Source organism: Sorghum bicolor, chromosome 1 (genome assembly GCF_000003195.3).
Source record: "Sorghum bicolor cultivar BTx623 chromosome 1, Sorghum_bicolor_NCBIv3, whole genome shotgun sequence".
Lineage (NCBI taxonomy): Eukaryota > Viridiplantae > Streptophyta > Magnoliopsida > Poales > Poaceae > Sorghum > Sorghum bicolor.
The window spans coordinates 13,104,188-13,123,596 of NC_012870.2; the positions used below are offsets into that span (position 1 = coordinate 13,104,188).

General features: G+C 44.9%; 2 long non-coding RNA genes across 2 annotated transcripts; both read left to right on the forward strand.

Moving 5' to 3' along the window:
* On the forward strand, positions 4,456–6,658 carry LOC110431856. The gene is made up of 3 exons (XR_002449321.1): positions 4,456–4,802; positions 5,006–5,113; positions 5,829–6,658. It is a non-coding gene; the product is annotated as an uncharacterized LOC110431856 (long non-coding RNA).
* Positions 12,139–12,673, forward strand: LOC110436160. Its single transcript, XR_002453875.1, has 2 exons — positions 12,139–12,213; positions 12,428–12,673. It is a non-coding gene; the product is annotated as an uncharacterized LOC110436160 (long non-coding RNA).

The following is a 19,409-nucleotide window of genomic DNA, read 5'->3' on the forward strand; positions in this document are numbered from 1 at the left end:
GTTGCCATCGATCATCGTTCATCGGACGGTTCAGATCGATCCGCCACGTATACTCAGGTGGTACGGTTGGGCCGTAGGGCTGCAGACAGGACAGGGTGGGTTTAATGTTTTTCACGCCGTCATTCAATCTGTGGGGTTTTCCAAATTTTACTTTCTTGTCCCGGTTCGATTCAAAAGCGTGGATTTGAACGTTGTTTTGCTGTAGCAGCTCCAAGATCATGCATGGCAATGGCATGGGAGGGACCAGACCATGCATGGTGCGTCCGTAGTCCGTACATATATCATTCATGATGATGGTGATGATGTGATGGATGGATATTGCTCATCACTCAGGGTCTGGTTATTTTGCTTTCATTTTCAGGCGCGTGCTATAGGCTCATTTCGAAATGGTTTGGCACGTACGTACCATGTCCAAACTTTTGAATTCCCTTTGTTATTACTACGTACATCATTCTGAGCTTCGTCATAACTCAGCGCATCTTCCTCTTTTCTGTTTGAACGTGTCTCCCGGTAAGTAGTATGCGGTGTTCATGCGAGTTTGCATTTGTTGCGTGCCTTCTTGAGAATCACGAAACAAACCGAATGAAGTTCACTCTGGTCTCTCAGGTTATTACGAGCAATCTTGCTTTACTAGTCGACCTATATCTATCGTGGATTTCATTAATTTGTAATATGTAGAATCAATAGTGTCTTTCTTAGATTTTTACCAGTAATAGGAATTGGTATTTTTCTGGATTTTGATCTCTCTCTATCCGTTGATAGGGTAGAGGTTTTAATTATCCAATCATTATAGGATTTTTCTTTTCTTTAACCAGTCCGCTCTATATTCTAGAGTGGAAAAATAAAACATTCAAAAAAGTAAAAAAGTTTAATTATATCTGTCATGAATTTTTGAGAACCCCTTCAACATCTTTTCAAATGGTTCTCAAATCAAACAAAAAAGAAAGGAAATTGACCTTCAGGTTTATGTTATGTAATTATTTAAATGATAATGTAACTGAATCGTAATTATGTAAACCTATTCCTAATAGATTGATATCAGAGTATGGAGATTTTTAAAATAAGAAGCTGCTCTAGATGATCATCGCCACGCGATAGTCAGGAAAAGAAGAAGAAAAAAAGAAAGAAAGGATCCCGTTGGGCGCTGCCCGGCCGGAGCTTTGATCCGTATCTGACTTGACAGGGTTAAAAATATACCCACCGAAGAAGGGGCTAAAACTTTTTATTAATATAAATATTTAATGCAACAAATGATGTGTGCAAGGTAAACAAATGCTGGATAGGCTGGAAAGCACGTGCTGTCTGGATCTCGAGCACAGGGCATCCATCGCTAACTGTATGTCAGACTTGTGTGATTGTGTCACTTATCCATTTCTGCCTTTTCTGAGTCAATTAGGGACTAAATAAATCACCAGAGTACAGCTCTGGGTGCAAATGGAATGATCTGGCCAGCCACTACTACTGTACGTACGAGTCAAAATCAATTAGCTAGGTCTAACTGGTAAGTAGTACTAGTAGCTTGCCTAGGCTACAACACATTTGTTACGAAAGAAAAGTATTGTTTCATGGCTGATAAGGCAGACTGATAAGTTCAAACCAACATTGGACATCTGGTCAACTCTTGCATTTCTACACTTGACTGAGTTGGATTCCAAAATGAACGCTAGCCATGGCACAAAGTATTGCTCATTTGTTGTAAGAGAAAAATATTGTTGAATGGCTGACAAATTCAGCTAATAAGCTAAAGTGAACAAGCGTGGTCTTTAGCCTCCAGGTCTTCTTTTCTCCGGCAGATTAAGGCCTTGTTTAGATGCAAAATTTTTTGAAGTTTGACACTGTAGCATTTTGTTTTTATTTGAGAAACATTGTCCAACCATGGACTAATTAGGTTTAAAAGATTTGACTCGTAATTTACAAACTGTGCAATTAGTGTATTTTTTATCTTTATTTAATGCTCCATGCATACGTCTGAAGATTCGATGTGATGGGAAATCTTGTAATTTTTTGAAATTTTAGATGCATCTAAACAAGGCCTAAGTACGGCTGAACGACTTTGAAAAAAGAAGGAAGGATAGGACAGATGGAAACAGGTGTCATGCAAAAGTCGTGATATATATAATCATTTTCGAACGAATTTTCCAAGTCATGATTGGCTGATGCTTACCTTGCAAGGTTGCTGCCGGTGCAGATCATTTTCAGATAGCAAAGCTGCACTGCATGCATGTGTGCCAAGATATAACTTGTTACCTTGTGTTTCTCGTCTAGTCGTCGTCTTTATGCTTCCAGCTCCCTTTTTGCTCCCCTGCCTTGCATAATTTGCATCGGTGTCTCTATTAATTACTTTACAGATCAAAGGGGAGTTGCACATGCATGCATGCATGCATGCGTGACTGCCTGATACGTGAAGGATCGCTTGCAGGGTTGGCCATGGAAGCACGTACACGCACTGACGGAAACGATGAGACGAACCGAGGAGAGACAGATGTCTTGGTAGCAGCAGGGGAGGCAGCCTGCTACGGCCCATTAACAATAACAAATAGTACTCCATTTGCAGTCTCTGATAGCCCACAGGGGATACAGCCCATCTGGCCCGACTTAAACGGCAGGCCTGACTCGCTGAGATCACAGGTACTTATATAGCCAGGCCTCCGTTCCCGGATACTGTACTTGACATTGTGCCTCTTGTTTTCCTTTTGTTCACAACGGTAGGCGGGCTGTTGTTTGCTGGACCGGGCCTGATGTGACAACGTGCGTGCACGCTCTTATTACACAGTTTTATAGCGAAGAAGGCTGCGAGGCCGTATGTATGGAGACGCGCGGTGTGAGCTTCGGTTTTTACAGCGCGTTGTGCACAAGGTGACAAACAGGGGAGTAGTGTACGTATATCGTAACACAACCTGGCCCGCAAGAGACGCGCGTTGGCAAAAGAGTTTCCGGAGACCGATGCACGCACAGCCGCAGACAGGGACGGGTGATGATAATGGAAAAAGTCCAAAGTCTAATTTTCATCCCTGAACTCTAAAACCAGACAAGTTACATCCCTCAACTTTTAAAACCGTGCACATTACATCCTTGACCTGTTTTTGAAAGCGGTTTTGTCCTTTTCTTTTTATTTAATTTAGCTGATTTTTTTTTGAAAAATCACAGTAAATCACATAAAAATCATAAAATAGAAAACTCAATTTTGTTGAACTTCTGATGAGTAGATCTACATATTAAATATATAATATAGTATATTTTAGTATAAATTTTTTTGATGCAGCTTTAGATCTGTGGTTTTCTGTAATTAATTAGACTAATTATAGCTACAGTTTATATGGTCTAATTGTGATGAAATTTATATGGTGGGCTATTATTCTATGATTGAGTTGTAGTAAAAATTTCATACTCATTGGAACATGTATTACTTAGTTATAGATTTATTTAGGTTTATGCTTGTTAAATCTTAATAAGTCTATAACTAAGTTATACATGATCTAATGAGTATTAAATTTTTACCACAATTTAAACATATAATAATTAGCCCAACATAAAAAAATTCATCATAATTGGACCATATAAACTATAGCTATGAACTATTCTAATTAATTATAGAAAAAACACAGATCTAAAGCTACAACAAAAACTTTATACTAAAGCATACCATATTATATGTTCATTGTGTATATCTACTTATTTGGAGTCCAACAAATTCAGATTTACTATTTTATGAATTTAATGTGATTTACTATAATTTTACAAATATTTAGCCAAAATAAATAAAAACGAAAAAGACAAAACTGCCTTCAAAACCGCTCATAATCATGTTAGGGACGTAATATGCATGGTTTCAAAAATTGAGGGATGTATTTTACCCGGTTTTGAAGTTCTGCGAAAGTTGAGGATCACTTTTTCCGATGATAATCATGCGCAAAATGACGGCCCATTTCCGGACGGTGTGGCTGGCCACGTGGGCCGCAGCGGCTGCGCATGCGAGCCGGAGCCGCCGATGGCGCGGCGACAAAAGAGGCCCAGGCGGGCGCGGCGGCGCTTTATCTTTATCGGGATCCCATCCTGCTCCTGGCCTCCGGACTCGCCCATCCTCGTCGTCGCTTTACCTGGTGGTCAGGTGTTCTGTCCACAAATCTTTAAAAACTGAAACCGCGTCGCGGTCTTTGCAAAATAGCCCTCCACGTCATCTATCTCTTGATATCCGTCGGATCTCCCGATAGAGAGTCGAAAGCCGTCGGATTGGCTCATGGCGACGTTTCTGTCTAGATCCTTCGAGAAAATTTCAATCGCAAATCTTTCCAACACAGTCCTTTTTCCAATTTGTTTCCAGTCCTCTTCCCCGTACCTCTGATGCCCCTGCTGGCCGCCGCCCTCCGAACGCACACCACCACCCAGTCCGCGGCAACGGCATCGCCTGCGCCGAGGAGGCCATCACCTCCTCCTCTTCCTCGAGGGCCCCACCTACACACCTAGCAGGGCGCTTTTCTCTTCCTCGACGCGGACACGACGGACAACGTCTCGGACCTGTCCCTCGGCCAGTTGGCCTCCGCCTCCACATCTCCGTTGGCGCCTCCTGCTTCCCCTACAGGCATCTGCGCCTTGCTCTCCTCGGCCCTCCATGTACCGTGCATCGCTAAGGAGCTCCCATCCCTACCGCCGCCGGTGCGAGTGCCGCCAGCGCAGACCACGCTGGGTCATTCCCAGGCCATCACCAAAGATGAAAGACCTCGCGTCCTCTCCTACCCACCAGGCCACCAGTGCCATCAGGCTTCAAATTTTACAACAGCACCAAGCTGATGGAGAATGACAATGTAAGGCTCCACACCTCAATTCATGTGTAATTAAGAATGCAATAGATACTCCGTATTATTAACACTGCTCATATAAGTATTGCTTCTAAAAATCAGTTCAATCTTATCCGCTGTATATATAAATGATAAAATCATAGTAGTGCTCAGTTTGTGCTAATTCTATAGGATATATGCTTGATTACAAATTTATAACATGATTGCAGGCAAAGCTACTGATCCGCTCAATTGGAGTTCCTCAACAAGGAAGGAAAGCAACTTGAGCTATCAGCATTGTCAAAGATTTTCCTCTGTACGCTTGTGCAACTGAAAAGGTAGGTCTGGATACAAGGTTGTTTCAGCAATAGATATGGCTTTTCATTTCTTTAGCAGTTGGAAAAATATAGGTCTGGGTACTTGCATATTGGTCATGATTTCCCAGTTTTAAAATTACTAATTTACTTAAGATTGACCTGTCCCATGATGATATGAAATAGTTGTGAGATACCTGTAAGCTTAACTTCAGAACGAATATTTGATTGTCCTATTTGGTCACATATGAGCAATTTGGTATACAATACAACTGCTTTCTTGCTTACAGACGACACAACCAATCTTTGAGATAATGCACAACTAACCCAAATTGCCCGATAGTAAGATACAAAATATAATGACAATTGGAAAAATGTGTCTGACAAAATTAGCTCTAATAGATCATTTTAGTTTTAGTTTTCTATTCATCATTTAAAGGATAAATTTTTGTATTAACACAAGTGAGCTGCATGTTGCAGCTACGAGATACCCGCCGGTTTAATTTGAAAACAGCAAACGTTGGATTATAGTGTAGATGAAGCAATATCATGGTGACATATAGGCATTTGAAACACAAACTTATATTTATCTGCCAGAGACAAACCTTACTTGTCAGTAGAATTACATTCTTTCTTATACATCCTAATCAAACTTATAGTTTGTAAAAGTTGTTATTTGAATTTACAATATGCATTTCTTCTATTTTTGCTTCATACATATTTTTTATTTTACCTTCAGGTCAAATAGCTTGACAAACAAGAGGTAATATAACTCCTTTGGTTCCTTCTGAAGACTTTATAGGGCAACAAGGAACTTAGAATGAAGTCGCTTCCATGTTAAGAAACAGATAGATCTGCTGACCAATTATCGACCACCAGGGATATTCTCATTTAAGTTTTGCAGTCTCTCCGTTTGGACTCTACCACTGAAAATAAAAAGGTTGCCAGGTGTTAATTTCACAGTTACATGTTCTTCTAAAACCTGTGTCCAGGTATTTGAATTCAGAGTTTTAAGAAAGAGCAGATTGCAATGAACATTTTAGCTCCTTATTAAATGGCAAACTGAGGCCACCCCATGTTGCTATCCCATTTGAGGAAGTTAGTAGCAATCCAACAATTTCTGGAAGCAGCGACTGCGATGCTCACTTTCTTTTACCATTCATATAGATTAATCAATTAATGCTAAACATAGATATACATCACATTTACCCATAACTGCATATTTTTCTGTTAATGTTTCTTCATTATGCAAACAATACACACCATGCTAAAGTATTTCTGGCAGTGTACCCAATAGGTTTCACTGCTAAAGTTATTACATATTAACTGACAAATGTACTAATGAATCTGTTAAGTAGTGCTTCCCCTCCCTGCCATCCTTTTGTTTCAAGTATCTGGCAGGGAGGGGAAGCACTACTTAACAGTCAAGAGATGGCAGGGAGGAGAAGCACTACTTAACAGAAGGTGAGCAGCCGAGAGATAGTGGACGGTTGGCATGTTTGATCGTTTCCTCTGCAGCAGAGTGGTCGACACTCAAGCAGTCCAAGGAAGTGGATGTTCAGTCGAAACCCAGGAAAATTTGGACACCACCTTTGGTGAATACCGTTAACATCAACTGCGATGGAGCCTTCTCTTCAAGCACGTAATCAGGTGGATGGGGGTTTGCTAAGAAGTAATTTCATTTCGTATAGTGTAGCTCATAGCCGGCATTCTTGTAATATGGCTGCTGATGGCCTTGCTCCCCTTTGGGCGAGTTTGAGTCTGGGTACTGATCCGACCTTCAAGGCGCTATGGCACCCTAAACAATCATTTCACAAATACCCCTACATATATAGATAGCATGACATAAGCTATTACAACAATTTATGATTGCTCCACAAATTCTCAATTTTTGTACCATTCAGATTTAGTGTATTTTCAACTATGACAGAACTTTATATATGCATGTGTACCATATATCTTATGTACATAACATCCAGAATTATGACTATTCATATCTGGAGGGCCATTTGGCGCGGCAACGCCGCGCAGGGTTCTAGTCACAACTGAAAATTCCACGCCCACCCGTGTACCATAACGGATCAGACCAAGAGACGTACGCCCGCCGGCGCGACCGACAGCGACGGGATGAATGAATTCCCCCTCGCAGCCTCGCTCGGGCTTGCACTACTGGAAACTCGTTCTTTGCCGAGGGCCTGAGGCTTTGCCGAAGGCCAAATCTCGGGCACTCGGCAAAGATCTTCTTTGCCGAGGGCCGCCAACTGAGGCCCTCGGCAAAGAAAAGCCCTCGGCAAAGAAGCCTTTGCCGAGGGCCAGGCCCTCGGCAAAGAAAGGCCCTCGGCAAAGAAGCTCTTTGCCGAGGGTCGTGGCCCTCGGCAAAGACGCCCTCGGCAATTTTAGTGTGTTGGCTAACGGCAGCCGAGCCCCGTGAGCCTTTGCCGAGGGCCAACCGTCAGGCCCTCGGCAAAGTTTTTTAATTTTTTTTTTACAAAATTCTTTGCCGAGGGCCTTTCCTCTGGCCCTCGGCAAAGACCCCCTTTGCCGAGGGCCAAGCTTAGCCCTCGGCAAAGATTTTTTTTTTTTTGATTTTTGAGTCCAATTTTTTTGTGGGCACAAATCACATTATTTTAAACACAAATTTAAAAATTGGCATAAATTTCACTTTTTTATATATATTTCTTGAATTTGTTTTAATTCGTCGTAATTTTCCCGCTGTTATAAATTTGAACTGCAGGTGCATGATATAATAAACTGTAGTCTTTCAAAAAATGTTATTCATGTTATTTGATGTGTGTGGAGTCCCTGCGCACAAACTGGAATCAAATTCCGCGCATCTTTTACGTGTGACATGATTACCCACTTCTGAGAAAATTGATTTAAAATTATATTAAATCTATACGAGGTCTAAAAATCACGAAACTTTACGAGGTTTCATATTAACACATGTGTAGGCTATGGTAAAAAATTCAATCGTTTTCGAGTAAGTTGCGACGCCAGATGTTCAAAACCCAGACATCTCCACATGTAAAAAAAAAATTAAAAACCTTTGCCGAGGGCTTTGTATCTGGGCCCTCGGCAAAGGACCAAACCCTAACTACACCCTGCCTGGGCCGAGGCCCAAATCAAAGCGCGCTGAACTTTCTTGGACGCCGCCGCCGCCACCCCACCCGCGCCGCGCGCCCGCACCGCCGTCCGCCGCCGCCGCGCGCCCGCACGGCCGCCCGCCGCCGCGCGCCCGCACGGCCGCCCGCCGCCGCGCGCGCCTCCTGGCCGCGCGCACGCCCGCCCGCCGAGCGCGCCCCCGGCCGCGCGACCTCCCTTCCTCTCTTGACCGCCGGCGCCGCCCCTGGCCGCGCGCGCCCCCGGCCGCCCGCCCGCCGCCCTTGGCCGCGCCCTCGCGCGCTCGCCCGCCCTCGCGCGCTCGCCCCGCCCGCGCGCGCTCGCCCGCCCTCGCGCGCTCGTCCCGCCCGCGCGCACACTCGCCCGCCGCCGCGCTCGCCCCGGGCCGCGGGCACGCCGACCTCGCCGCGCGCTCGCCCGCCCCCGCGCGCGCCCCCGGCCGCGCGCCTGCCTGTGGCTTCGCCCGCCGCCGCGTGCACGCCTGCTCGCCCGCCGCTGCGCGCTCCTTCCCCGCCCGCTCGCCCACTGTCGCGCTTCCCCGCCCACCGCCTATCCGAGGACAGAGGAGAAGGAGGTGGGAGAAGGAGAAGTAGCCCCGTGTTGCGACGTGGTGTCTACCATCGCAAGGTATGGCACGTGTTGGTGGCATGATTTTTGTGTTAGTAGCCTAGCAGTAGCGGTGTTGGTGATTGCATGGAGACGATATATATATATACATGTGTGTGTGATCGTTGGCCATCGTGCCTACGTTTGTTGCAGGTTTTTTGGAACCTCCCGATGTAGGGGAGGTGCTGTCGAAATTTTCAATTGACACCTATTTGCCTTTTTATGCAGGAGAAGAGCACGTCGCAGGAGCCATTCATCAAGGAATTTGTTCTTGAATTCTGGCATCAATCAAGGGATCCTACCTCGCATGAACAAGACACCCTTGTTTCGGCAGGTGCAGGAGCAGGGAGGCCTGATTTCATTTCTTGGTTCAAAAAAAAGGTAATGTTGAATTTAGGTCGTACATTCGATCATCCAAGCTGATCGTTAGTTTGATTAATATAACAATCTATCATGCTTCACCTTGTAGGCCCAGACCGGTTCGTCCATGAGTGACCAGTTGAAACAAGTTGCAAATGGCTGTGATGTTAGGGTCAAGTCATTTGTTGGCTATGACGTGAATGGATATCGTTTCCACACAACCGGTTATGAGCACATTCGACCCAAACGAAAAACCACAAATAGTGGAGTTTGTACGCCTGGCACGGATTGCCTCGACTATCATGGTAGAATTGAGGAAATCATTGAGCTCTCGTTTCATGGAGACAAACCTCTTAAACCTGTCATGTTCAAATGTCACTGGTTCGATCCACAATCAACAAGACGAACCCCTCATCTTGGGCTAGTCGAGATTCGGGAAGATTCCATCTATCCTGGAAAAGATGTATACATTGTGGCTCAACAGGCCGTCCAGGTGTATTATACTCGATACGCCAACCAAGACAAAGAGGATCTTAAGGGTTGGGCTATTGTGCACCAAGTATCTCCACATGGTAAACTACCTGCACCAAATGATGATGATTACAACTTCAATGCAAACACATATGATGGACAGTTCTATCAAGAAGATGGGCTACCAGGGACATTTGAGATCGTCTTACCGAGCCCAATTGAAATGGAAGTGGACAACGAAATGGTTGATGGCGAGGTCGATGGAGATGTGGTGGTAAATGTGAAGGACATAGCAATGCTTGAGCAATTACTTCTAGGCAATGATGATGATGACAACATAGAACCTTCGGATAGTGTTATCCATTTGGACAATTTTGACAGTGATGATGAGACCTATGATCCCAATCATGAAGATTATTCCTAATACCTGTAATACTATATTTCTTTATTTTGTGTTTTGTTTATATATTCTGAATCTATTTCTAATATATGTACTAATTAATCTTGTTCATTCTTTGTGATTGCAGGTGATCGAACCAAGATGGCGAGCAGACGTCCACGCCGTGAGACGCCCTCGGTTTACGGGAGAGACCGCCCGCGCCTTCGAGGTGAGGGGTCCTCGTCTGGGGCAGCGTCCACGGGAGGTGACGAGAGGAGGACCAGGGGCAGCCGTCGTAGGAGGCAGCGGTCTCCTCTAGCACCACGCGAGCTTGTGCTAGAGGAGGAGCACGTGACGGCCACGACCACAGACACGTCGGGGGACGAGGCAGGTCAGCAGACGGGCGAGGAAGGTGAGGGAGCCTTGGTGCCCGATTGCGAGGGAGGCGAGGCGCCCGAGGACGAGGGAGGCGAGGCGCTCGAGGGCGAGGGAGGGGGTACCACTGCTCGGACTCCCTACGAGCGAGGTCCTGCGAGCCTGCCTCCGGTACCGCTTCCTCACAACCGCGCAGTGATTCGGCCTGTGGCAAAGAGGTAAGTAACTATAGATGTCATCACAGCTACTTCATAAGATATGTTGGAAATCATAAGAGAAACTAATAAATTTTCTTAATCACTTGTGCAGGACTTGGTTGGTTTTGTCGGGTACTACAGCACGCACCCCTGCGAGCGTCCTCGGTGTTTTGTGCAGGAAATGGTACCCCGGCATTGTGAAACTGTCCGAGGAGCCGGTGGTGCGGGAGCCGGCCTCCAACTGGGATAGGTACGCGCTGGCCACGGATGACACTTACCGCAACAAGCAGGAGCGGGTATTAGCGGAGTTTTGGGTAAGTCTCTCTCGCAGAACATTGCTTAATACATCATATTCGTTGGTTAAAACTTTTATTGAAATAATGAATGGATACATTGGTTTTGTATGTAGAAATTTTTCAAGGCCGAAGAAGGACTTGAGGCCCAGGCGGATCGGGCGGCTACTACAGCTTGTAGGAAGTACGTCACCGAGATGCACCACAATGCGCGCATCCAGTCCCACATAGACTACTACAGGTCGGTACTTCACCAGTCCCTCCCCAAGCCTCATGCAAGACAGGTTACGCTGACCCGAGACCAGTACCTTGAGGTAGGTGAATAACATTCACAATGATTCGTTTTGATATTAAGTGGGTTCAATTTTATCTTCTAATGTGTCAAATACTCTGTTGATGATTTGTAGGTGATTCCCTGGTGGTGTCGATCGTTTCCCGAGTGCTGGGCCATGATCGTGGACAAATGGTTGTCACAGGACTATGTTGACACGCACGAGAGGCAGCGGGAACAACGTCTGATGAGGCAAGGTCCGACTCACCATCAAGGCAGCCGCAGCCTCCCTGCATACAAACAAGCATATGTAAGTGATTTTTTCATTTCTTTTGAGACTCAATTATGCTAGATTTCTCACCATCTTCCCGCCTTTCTTGCAGGAGGCTGCGCACCCGGGCGAGGAGGTCTCAGAGTTCTCTGCGTGGGCTATGTCCCACATGGGCAGGGCGTCGTCCTCTGTCTCCTTCGATCCAGCTGCCCCCCCAGAGGTGTACTCCGACCCGAACGTGTACACTAAAGTTCAAGAGTACACGTCAGCGGTAAGGGAGATCCATGGGGAAGATTACAATGTGCGCACTGAGCCCATTGATGCAGAGGCAATCATGAGGCTCGGAGGAGGCAAGAAGCACGGGCGACTGTGGATTGCAGATGGTGCCATTGACCCCTCCACTGTTCGAAACCTCGACGCTATCCGAGCACGGAGCACGAGCTCTAGCCAGGCCATACGCCCACGCCCTACTCCAGCACTGCAGCAGGTTGAAGCACTCCAGGTAATGGATATCGTATGTTCATTTTTACACACCAAAATTACAAGCAGATTACTGATATATTGGAGTGAAATATTGTAGGCTGAGCTGCAAGAAACAAAAAGGCAAAGCCAAGAGCAGACCGCGGCACTAACCGCACAGCTAGAGGCACAGAAGGCCGCGTTCGAGGGAGCGCAGAAGCAGATGGCGGAGATGATGACGATCATGCAAAGTCTTGGGCAAGCATCGGGTGTACCTGTGCTGTTTTCAGCTCCTCCACCTCCTACTCCTACAGCTACTCCTGTAAGTATAAAAGTCCGCTTTTCACTTGTCTTTGCATGTATGTTGGCCTTCGTGCCGTTGTGGATGTCGGCCTTCGTGCCGTTCTGGATGTCGGCCTTCGTGCCGTTGTTTTTGCAGGTTTTGTAAACCTCCCTGTTTAGGGGAGGTGCTGCTAAAATTTTTAATATTGTTCTCCAATATTACTCAAACATGCAATCTCTACTTCTTTGTGCAGCCTCCGTCCGCGGGTTCGAATCATCCTGCAAATGCGTCACCAGGTGATCAGGCCTTTCCTTCACCATCTTCTCATAGGCTACCTTGATGAGGACTCGTGGTAGGTGATGTGGTTGGACTTTAGCGTGATTTGTGGTTTATAGTTGTGACTTGTGTTTGGATTTGATGAACTTGTTGTAATAAACATGTGAATGATGATGAACATGCTGAGACTTGTAATATGGTTGTGATATTATGATTTGTGGTTTCATAATTATGGTTGTGATATATTGTGAGAAATTGGATTGTGCATGATATACATATGTGATGGTTGATATATATATATATATGAAATGTTTATGTGGATGGAATGTAAAAAACAAATTAGAAATAAAATTTTCTGTCTCTTTGCCGAGGGCCTTGACCATAGCCCTCGGCAAAGATTGGGTCTTTGCCGAGGGCCTTTGCCAGAGCCCTCGGCAAAGAAATTTACAAAAAAAATTCTGCGTGCATCGGCAAAGAAGGGGTCTTTGCCGAGGGCCTCCTTGTAGCCCTCGGCAAAGAGTTTTTTGGAAAAAATTCTGCTCAATTTCTTTGCCGAGGGCCGGTGGTAGAGGCCCTCGGCAAAGACTCCATCCCGAGAAACGGCGCCGTTATGGTTACTTTTCTTTGCCGAGGGCCTTGTAGGCCCTCGGCAAAGGCTTTGCCGAGTGCCCGACAAACGGCCCTCGGCAAAGGCCATCTTTGCCGTCTAAAAATTCCCCGAGAGCCCTTTGCCGAGGGCCGCCCTCGGCAAAGCCTTTGCCGAGGGCATTTGGTCCTTTGCCGAGGGCTTCTAGCCCTCGGCAAAGAGGCAGTTTCCAGTAGTGTTGGCGGCGTAACCATGCATGCGGCACCGGCAGCGGCAGGCATCGGCATCCACGGCCGGCCACGGCCAGCCAGCTTCGTACGCGTACTCAATTAGCTAGCGACGCAGGCGTACGTGCGGCGCTGGCCGCGCCGTACGGATGACCGAGATCGGCGAGCGGCCCGCTACCTGCTTTGCTGGTGTACACAGCCCGCGCGCCGGATTCTCTTGTCAATCTCTTCGATCGGCGCCATACACAGGCACGTACGGCCAATTGACGACGCACCTACCACGCGCAACACGTACCGTGCGGCAAGCATTTTAGCCTGTCAGTGTCAGTGTCACTACACGCACGCACGCACGCACACAGCACCGCACCGCACCGCACCGCACCGCACCACACGCACGTACACTACACTACTGATGATGATGATCCTACCAAAGATCGATCGGCCGGGTTGCTTCGATCCGCATTATATTACGATGAACTCAATCTGCGCGCGCGTATCGATCATGGACAGGATCGTAGATTAAGACCGCCTCATATTCTACTACACTGACCCTGACGCCGACCTATATTGCCAATCATTGGCAGATGATCGAGAGATGCACGCACCGGCTCGGTGATGGAAGTACATCACAGTGTGTTCTCCTAGTCGTACGAGTACTAATGCGGAAGACGGCAACGTTATATTGTTCAAATCGATCATGATGATGACCAATCAACCTCGGCCAAGATTAACTGGATCGCACGTGGCGGATCACAGTATCATGGATCAGAGCAAATTAGTTAACAAACTACTATCAACTTGTACGAGTACGCTACATTGTAGTGCTCTTTATCTAAATGAGCTAATAATTAACTTCTGCCCCTACCTAAACTAGACACGCCCAAGCTTGTTTGGTCACCACCAATAAGCTTGTTTGGGCACTGCATAAATTTGGGACTCATTGATTACCAGTAGACAATTTAGTTGTAAAAGATAATAATAATAATAAAAATACATATCATGTCTTTTAGACACACTAAATATGCTTTCCATGTCAACGTACACTATGTTCACTTGAACTTACTAAAGTGTTGTCTCACAACAATTCAGCATTAGCAGCAACAGTAGAAACCATCACCCAAATATTATATGTGGGTGCCAAGATGCTTAAAAAAAATCAAGGGGATGCTTGTTGTTCACTTCCTCCACGGCTCCACCGGCCGGGCTTGCTAGCAGAAATCTCCATGGAGCCTCACCCTAGCTAGATCTCGCCGGCATCATAATCATCGCAAATGTGTCACGTGAGTTCACACGATCGGCTGAAAAACTACAATGACATTTCAGGTGCATGCACTCTTCTATGAGGTGCAAGAAATTGAAGTAAAGATAAATACATTAACTTATATGTGAAGGCGTGTCTCAATGGCCGAATAAATTCAACATCACATGCATTGGATGCTGGATTCAGTAATCAAAATCGGCAGGGGGCCTAGTAGCGACCTTATCCTAAAACAAAACAGTAGATTCAAGAGCACACGAGCAGTGCAATAATAATGTTTTGAGGGAATATTCTGTATAGGTTATTATCAATCAATCATACACTGCTAGTACACTGGCCACTGCTAAACCACTGACGCATGCATGCTGCATAATGGAGACACTGCAAGTGGCAAGTGCCGCCCTTGATGGTGATAAGGATGCTATTAAGCCAAGGTTGGACGCCATGATTTGAGAGGCAGCACCATGCATGGCTGCCAAGGTGTCATATATTCGTCTCGCTATCTGTCCACTCTGTTGCTCACCCAACGTGTAAGGCTCTTCTTGGGCCAAATTGGAGGGGCCAGTGCACCATAACCACAATACCCCCGTCATTTCTTCCTACAACAAGTGGAAGGGGCACACGTCAAAGAAACATGGCCATCTCAAAGATCACGATATATACGGTGTATCTCTCATTCTAATCACCTTTTCATTCAGGTAGGGTCCGTTTGGAAAAGTAGGTTAGTTTTCCTTCCACGCGTAGGTTTGAACCTAAACTCTTATTAAGGATTAAGGATCCATGACCATGTGGTGGCATAGGATAGTACACTTACAGATAGTAAAGGTGCAGCCAAGTAGTTGTTGATGCCAGTTTTTGGGAAAAGAAATCAACTACTGCTTTTGTAAAAATATTAAATGCAAGATCTATGGACATCTTATTTGTGTGGCTGTTGATGCAAGACCTAGGACATCTTATTATGTAGCTGTAGATGGAAAAACTATGAGCATCTTAATTGTGGCTATTGATGCCAGCTGTGGGCTTCTAATCTGTATGTCATGTGGATGATTGCAAATTGATGCAATATATTTGTGTTCCAGCTGAATAGTATGGAATTGTAAATAAGATTCTTTTCTGGTCTGGTGAATGCAATTATAAAAAATATATTTTTTGTCAGTTTGTTTGAATTATCCTGTCGATGGAGAGTCGACATGGAAAATTTTTATTTTCTGTCGGGCTAAGGTCGACGGGAAAATAAGTGTTTTCCTGTCGGTGTAAGTTCTGTTTTTTTTTTGTCGTTCCCCAACCGACAGAGAATGTATTTCTTTGTTGGTAAATTTTTTTTCCTTATCGTCATCTTTCGACAAAAAAAATGATTCTAAACCTGTCGACAATAAAATTTTTTGTCAGCGGTCAACCGACAAGGAAAATAACATACGATAGAAAAAAACTTATTCCCTATCGCATTAGGCCTGTCGGAATTTTTCTGTCAAATTCCTGACAAAAAAAATAGAAAACTATTCCTGTCGGTAAATTGAATTGTCCCGGTCGGTGTAGGAACCAACAGGAAATGTCCAGTTTCCAGTAATGCGATATGCTACTGGCTACTATCGTCGATGATATTTAGAATGTCGTAAATTCAGTTGATGACCGGAGACCTCTTCAAGCCTCAAATCTATTTCTATGGACGTTCATCCATTTTAGATGTAGCGAACGATCCGACAGTTAATGTAGGCTACAGTTAATATAGGCTGACCGTCCACTCTTCTCCCCCGCTTCTCTTTTCCTTGTTCCTTACATCACCATGCAAAAAAAACAAAATATTTATTTTAAATTACTATAACTTGTAAACAGTGTGTTTATTTTTAATTCCGTCTGCATCGGTGTGTTCAACGTGACAAGACGAACAAAACTAGACCCCAATTCCATATATTTCGAAGAATTTTATTTTTTAGTAGTAATTTATGTATATTAACTTATAACATGTAAGTATGCTCTTAACTTATTCTGCTAAGTTATGTTGCTAACCTATTCTGCTAAGTTGCACTGTGTAACTTATGTTTGTGTAGAATAACTTTTATAAAAGCACAACTTTGTAGAATAACTTACTTCATTTAGTTTCATGTGTTATCACATTATATTAGATAACCATGTTAGTATTTCCTATTAACTAAAGTGTTTCTTCTAGTCAACTTTGTTATTTGAATTTATTATTTTACACATTATATATTTTGCATATCTTCCAATTAAAAACACATAGATGCTGAATACTATAGTTGTAGTTATGCAAATCTATTATGTAACTTGTTATGTAGCTTCGCATTATCTATATAGAAGTTGTTGTGTAATATAAGGTGTAAAAGTTATTTTTATTTTACTCCTCCACCCTTTTTGAATGATTAATTTTTTTAAAAAGCCGATGAAACGTAAAGAGAATGTTATTCTCGCAAATGTTTTAATAATATAAATTTAGCGCAAAAATAAAAAGATAAGTTGTATAACTTAGAACTACTAAGTTAATCTTAAAAGTTATGTTGTGTAACTCAGTTTTCTAAGTTACACGTGTGGTTTAAAAACATATGAAAGTGAAACTACCGTCGCTCGTGTGGCTGCATACGAAAAGAAAAAAAAAGCGCACGCAACGTCCGCCTGAAAGGAGTCTGGAAGTCGCGTGTCTCTAGGTCCGTCCAAAAATAATATTATGCGAAATTGAGTGCTTTTCTAAAAAAGATAGTTTAATTGGTCAGAGGTCGTCTTCAAGCTCCGGACCGGACTAAGAAACCCAACATTTCTTTGGCAGCCTGGGACTAATTTGAGATCAATTCTTTTCTTTTTGTCTGCGTCTACCCGAGGATAAATCGTGTTTTGGTCAGAATATTTTTTTTAGTTTTTTCTATGCTTGGTCACGTTTTTTAGGTTGAGATGGGTTGGGTAAAATTTGACCGATACCTATGATCCAAATGGCTGTTTGAGTAAAAAATTAAAGCTCGAGCCCACCGTGTGCACTAGTGAGGTCGGGTTAGGTGGCCCACGATCTAATTCGCACAATTGCCCTTGCAACAGTAAGATTTTTGTTGAAATTGAGTTTTGATTAAATACACCCACCCAACCCTATCCTACTCAAAAATAAGAAAACAGAGGAAAAATGAACTTTTGATCAAACGGCTGTTATTGGGTGGTTCCATATAATTTGTAAGCAAATGCATCCTTACATGGCAGCAAGACTCTTATTCAGTGCACCAGCGCTTGTAAAGCAACAAAACTCATCTTCTTCCTCCCCTATATGTTTGTTATCTTCTTCCTCTTGTCCCATTTAACGCCCAGCCCACTGCCAACCTCCACCGTCACCAACAGACGAAGTTGATTCCACTCAGCTAGCTAACTCGCTTAGTAACTACCAGCACCGTGCGGCCCCACCTTTCCATAAACCATGCGGTTACCCACCCCCAACGTTGCTAGCCGGATGTTGTAGGATCGATTCACACTCAGATAGCCAATCATAATCTCACAGATCCATGTCCTCCACTAGTGACTAGCCTCTGGGTAGTGGCTAGCTCCACCGTCTTGCTTGCTGCCCTGCGTCCGCCACTTCTCAAGATGGCTACCACCATTATTCCTTACTTTATAGTCGAACCATGGACACCCTACAAATCCAAAACCCTAACTCCATAATCCCTGCCACCTTGCCCTTGCTGGCCTCAGACACCTCCCCTGGTCCGCATCGACCTTGCTTTTTGGTTGCATCACCCACAAGGCCACAACCCACCCTCGCCCTCCCGGCTTTCCCTTAACTCTACTAGAGAGACTCTATGGCAACACGTGTGTTGGAGGTAGTGCGCGTCCAAAAGAATTTAGTATTTCGTGACCTCCTTTAAATAAATAGTGTACTTCTATCCTAAATTATAAGAAATCAAGAATTTTGGAGAGTCAGATTATCTTAAATTTGACCAAAATTTATAGAAACAACCATAATAATATTTATTATACTGACCAATTATCATTAGATTTTTCATTAATTATATATTTATAGTATACCTATTTAATATTATAAATCTTTGTAAGTTTCTTTATAATTTTAATTAAACTTGAAATACTTTAACTTTCTAAAATATCTTATAATTTAGAATGGAGGGAGTAATGTAGGAGAAAGTGGATGGGGAGGGGTCACTACCGCACGCTCCAACACAGAGTTCGTGTACTAGCTACTCCTCATCACCTGCACTGCACGCCGATGCGCACTACCGGCTCGACGGCGACGGTGGTCCTTGATGCACGGCTCCGGCGGCCACGGCCGCGCGTGTGGGGGCGACGGCAATGACGAGAAGAAGAAGCCGACCCGGTATGATTCCAGCGTCAACAAGAAGAGGAACTGCACGCAAGGACGGAATAATCATTGTGCTGATGTGCCTTCCACGGCCGGTGCGTGGACGGCGACACGTCGTGATATATATACTGTCGCCGTCGATCATCGTGCTCCGGCCGGCCGCATGCATGGTGGTGGGTCGATACGCTCCGATCCACTCGAGACGAGAGGGCCACACAGTGCGCGCGGAAACAAAAAGGAGATCGCTCCGATCCCTCTCGCTCGCTCGAGTGGTGTCTCCCTCATGCGTTCATCACCGCCGGTCCGCCGGTCACCCCACTGCTGAAGCACAGCGCCGGCCGGACGACGGGGACGATCGAATCATCGATGGAGAGCCCATGCAATGCAATGCAGCTAATTAACCCGCGCGGTGGTCTGAGAGTGGCGTGCTACCTGCTAATTGCTCACTGTCAGATCAGCCACCGCATGCATCTTCCATGGCCAACATGATCAGGCGAGCTGTAGTACTGGAATCGCTGTGCCAACAGAAGCAGATGCAGCTAGCAGCCGATCGATCGAGAGCCCGAGAACTGTTTGTGTAGATGG